This window comes from Oreochromis niloticus, linkage group LG20 (genome assembly GCF_001858045.2).
Source record: "Oreochromis niloticus isolate F11D_XX linkage group LG20, O_niloticus_UMD_NMBU, whole genome shotgun sequence".
In the NCBI taxonomy this organism is placed as follows: Eukaryota; Metazoa; Chordata; class Actinopteri; order Cichliformes; family Cichlidae; genus Oreochromis; species Oreochromis niloticus.
This window is the reverse complement of record NC_031984.2, coordinates 33707876-33712844: the sequence shown is the minus strand read 5'-3', so window position 1 is coordinate 33712844 and position 4969 is coordinate 33707876. Positions and strand designations below refer to the sequence as shown.

The 4969-nt window shown below is 38.2% G+C and overlaps 1 long non-coding RNA gene across 1 annotated transcript; it reads right to left on the bottom strand.

Annotated features, from left to right (window-relative positions):
• Window positions 1-582: 582 nt before the first annotated feature.
• Window positions 583-910, bottom strand: LOC112843363 (uncharacterized). The gene is made up of 2 exons (XR_003215686.1): window positions 870-910; window positions 583-667 (listed from the first exon to the last, which is right to left on the bottom strand). It is a non-coding gene; the product is annotated as an uncharacterized LOC112843363 (long non-coding RNA).
• Window positions 911-4969: the final 4059 nt, after the last annotated feature.

Here is a 4969-nt window from a genome sequence, read left to right as displayed (position 1 = left end):
TTTATGTTTAGAAGTACATTTTGTTTAAGGTTTTCTAGATGTGTTTGCTCTTTTTTACTAGAGAAGTTACGTTGTGCAAGCTTTGTGTGCATTCCAGAGGTCTCTGACTTTCACACACACATCCTGGGAGCATGAGAGAGGTTGTACCTTCTCTTACTGATTTATGGTATAGGAGGACACCTACTCTGTATCTGTTTTAGTCTAAGAGCCTTTTGTTTAGATGTACCGTTAGACTCCTGGCACCAGCTTTGGGGAGTCTTCACGGGGTCATATCTCGACCCCACACACACACACACACGGTATACATCATATGTTAATGAACCTATGCATATTCATGTAACCACAATAAAAGAGCAGTGTTACGGGAGAGCGGACGAGAGCAACTGAGGTCAAGCGAAGGAACGGCGCCTGTCCAGTTCTCTCCCGTGCACGTTAATTTGTAAAACCTGTCTGAGTGTCACTTATTCCAATCTGAGTTGCATTACAGGAAAACTCCAGACAAGGTGTCAGCAGGAAGTACAGACCCCGTGCCATTGTAGCAGATTTCAAACGGTTGACTGCGTTGTGACGACAGACACAGACTGGCTGGAAACTGGATTTATTTCTAAAAGACAAAGTGCAGCAGCAAAATCAGTGTCACACAGCAACAGCAGGTCTCTCCTCATCCCTGTTTAGCACAAGTAAGGAACACATAAACGGATGGTGTAACAGATAAAAGGCAGTTCCAGTTACTATTTTCCTCGTTCAAAGTAATCAAAAACACTTTGGGGGCCTTTAGCCATAAGAACTAATACTTAGTAAAGAAAAATACACCAAATTTAAACGTGTAATTTAATACAGGGAGAGGAGCTACAGAGAGTGTGCCTCACCAGTGTGGAGTCCATGCAGCTCTGGCTGGGAACCCCCACACATGCAGGCTGTGTCCCAATTCAGGGTCTGCACGCTTGAAGTACGCACACTATGCGTACTACGTACGGTGCGTACTACAAGTACGGGAAGTGCGGAAGTGAGAGGCTTGTGAAATGGGACGGTCTAGCCTTCGTCATGCTGTTCAGGTTGCCTAGCAACCATGATACTAACCGCGAGAAACGTTTCATACAGCTTTGTGTGACAGAAATGAAGGAGAAAAAGTTTTGTTGGTCATTCATTTTTGTCATGACATCACTTTGATTAGTTGAGTATCTGAGGCTGAGACCACAGGACTGTAAAACATGATTGTTGGGCTTCATTTCTGTACTGGTCATTTCAAGATTAGTTAGTAAATAACAATTAGCTAATGTTATTCATGAGACTAAAATTATATATCTATATATCTATATATATATAGATATCTATATCTATATGTACACACACACACACACACACACATATATATATATATATATATATATATATATATATATATATACATTACAGCAGTGAGCTTGAACTCTGGGTCAAAGATTCAAGTTGCAGTTATTTATATGTCCTATCACCTTAAATAGACAATATACACTGTCAAAGACAAGTATCTTTGACAGTGTATATACAGATGTATTATATATAAGAGACAAATATTGTTCGTTTAATATATTGGCATTATTACATTTGGCTCAATGCTTACATATATGTGTAAAAAGGAAAATGTACGAGCTGTGAAAACTGTTTCTGATAGAATGAAGAGTAGACTGATATATTAAATATTCCTTTATTGGGTGAGAAAATCAGATTATGTCATAACTGCTTTAAGTCATACAGAATAGATATCAGAGCCTTAAACAGGCTGACTTCTGCTAAATGGGTCAAACTGGGCAGAAAGTCTACAAACACATAACATCCTTATAGAATATGATGTAACACTATAGATCAACTTACCTCAGAATATATAAAGCATATAAACAATTACAGCAATATGATGCAACAAACACAGCAGTGCTACTAATCCAAAATACTCAAAGCTTCATAGAACTGAAACAAACATTTATTTTTTAGCTCCATTCTGCTGCTGATACATACTTTAGGTTTCTGAATATTAAACTTGTTGCTGCCTTTCATAGTGTGTAACTTGAAGGCCCTGAGTACTTTCTCCCACACTGAAAACACTGGAATGATAACATTATTTGAACATTACCTAATAAGACTGATTCAGGACAGACAATTAGTTATGTTAAACTTTCCTAGCAGTCCTTCACAAACAGGGAACAGTCTGTCTATTCTCTCCATCTGTCAGCTGCTGCTGGCTCTTCCTCCTCCTCTTCCTCACACACTGCTGAGTTTGTCCTGGTGGATCATCAGGGGTGCAAAGCCTCACAGATGATGTGCAGCAGTGGGTCCCTCAGTCTGTCCTCACTCTGGACACTTGCAGTTGTCACACATGGAAATCAAATGTGTGATAAGCTGCAGGATTCAAACACAAGTGTAACTTATAAATACATGTTCATACTTTTATTCCACAATCAGAGAGAAAGAAACAGAGAGAGAGTGCAGGACAGACAGACAGGTGACAGTCTCAGGTGTATACACTGCTACAAAACAGCACAAGAGAAGGAGGATTTAGTGTTTGTGTTATTACGAGTGCTATATATAGTGCATATATATAGCGAGACAGGCTCCTGATGCCCCAGACGTGAGCTGGCGTTTCTGTGGGTGCTCAGTCTCCATTTTCCGGAAAATGTAAAATTAAAGATCATTTTTTGAGTTAGACCATTCGGAGCCGTGTCTTTCTTTGCCGAAAAGAATACAAAGAACTGGAATTTAATAAAACAAAAATTCCCACCAAGGCTTTTCAGTGTGAAATTTAGTATGTAGAGAAAATACCTGTGCCAGGTTGTCTCCATCTAGTGGTGAACATGGCCTTACCACTACATCAGGTGAGTTTTTCTCTGTGCACAGTAACACAAAACTGTGTCGCTGTGGCTCAGGTGGTAGAGCAGATCAGCTACTGATCGGAAGGTTGGTGGTTTGATCCTTGGCTTTCCTAGTCTGCATGCCAAATATCCTTGGGCAAGATACTAACCCCAAGTTGCCCTCTGATGTGTTCATCGGAGTATGAATGTAGTTTAGTTTGCACTTGAGTTTAGAAGTGCTTGTATGAGTGGGTGTGAATGAGGCATGTTGTATAGAGCGCTTTGAGTACTCCGGGAGAGTAGAAAAGCGCTATGTAAGAATCAGTCCATTTACAAAACTCATTTAACAATGCAAACTATTTAAAAAATGATGTAGGCAGATCAAGACAATGTTACAGATTCAGTAAGCACGGAAGTTTATCGCAATCCTTCAAATATGCAGGGCGTCACACTAACACAGCTGCTTATGTCCAGCATTGCTCTGTTATTATCAATTTGATTCAAAATGTGTCCAGCTTAATGTCTTAAACTAAACTGGCATTAAAGTTTCAATGAACTAAAGTGGTCCCCCTGAGTCAGCACCCAGAAAGCTTGTATCTTTTAAAAATGTGGCCATAAATACGAGCGCTGCTAGGATCTTAAAACACTGGGGCTAAGTCCAGACCTAAAATCTTTGAAAGTTTCACTCAGTAACAGCACCTTTTTAATATTATTGACTATATTTCATAGTCACATTTATATAAAATGTCAAACATTATACGTTAGCTAAAGGTTGACGTCACAGAATTATACTGAACAATCAATGCAATTTGAGTTCTTCTTGTTTGTACTATATATTTGATTTATTGTAAGCAGTGGGAGTAAAACCTAAAGAAAAAATAGTAAAAATATGAATGAATCTCTGCTCTTACAGCTTTTATTGTGCCATAATGTCTCCTTTGAAACTGTCCTCTTGCTCGTCTTTTGGATGCTCACCTCTTCTTCACCTTTCCTGTTCCTTTCACCAAACTGCTGCACTCTTGTTCTCTGTTCTCGCCTCCTGTTCTGGTTAGAATTAGAATGCAGTCAGCATGTGCCAAACAAACTCCCCCCAAATCGATCATGTTTGATATGATGATGAGGTTTTTAACATCTTATTTATCAAATTATTTAATACACAGTATCAATCAATTATTAAACAAATATCATGCCATAAGAGCTAAATGGCCATCAAAGAAAATCCTTAATGCCTAATACAGGACAGGCCAACATTTAATGCAGCCACAGATCGACATCAGTCAGCTTTCTGCACTTTCCATCTGATCACATCTGTCTTCAAAGTCATGTCAAGAGGGTTCATTTATGTTTACTTTTAAATTTGCAGTTAAAATAACTTTAGTGACATGGTGCACAAATTATTTCCTGTGGACTGCTGGCTTATCTTGGTTACTTAAGTTAGTATTTTTAAAGGTGCAGTCAGTCATTTTTTAGGTTATTTAATAGAAAAAAATGATCTTGTACTCATAAACAAACATAGAATAGTAGATAACAATGAGACATTTTTAAATGTGTCATTGGTCACTGCTTAATTCCTCATTATTTAAGCATTACTCATCCTTAGTATGTCATTTATAAATACAGATATACATTCTTAGAAAGAACCACTTCTGAGCCTGATCTCCTTACTCCAAGGAGCTTTTCTGAGTTATCATTGTGCCAGAGGAGGAGGGCATCCACTACTTCTTTCATTTCACCTGAGTTCACCTGTGGGAAAGCACAGGGCCCAATCCCCTGAATATTTATTTGAATTCAGGAGTACTAGGGAAATAATCTTGAGTAATTACTGACTAACTGATTAAAGCTAATGAACCAGAGAAATTGTAAACTCTTAAACATCCCAGGGATATCTGAACTTATGTCTGCACCTTCAGACTCCAGATATGAAGGATCATACCTGTTTTACCTCCAGTGTTGTGCCAAAAAGTCATTGTTTGCCAAAAAATGATTTCCAATGTCTTTACTTATATTGGTAAACAGACTTTAGGGAGCATGATTTACAAAAGGGTATATAACAAATTTAATAATTACCTATTTCTTCAAGTATATTTATAACACTGTGTTATTGTAACTGTTGGGTCTGTTCCCACAAACCCCGCTAGTTCTAG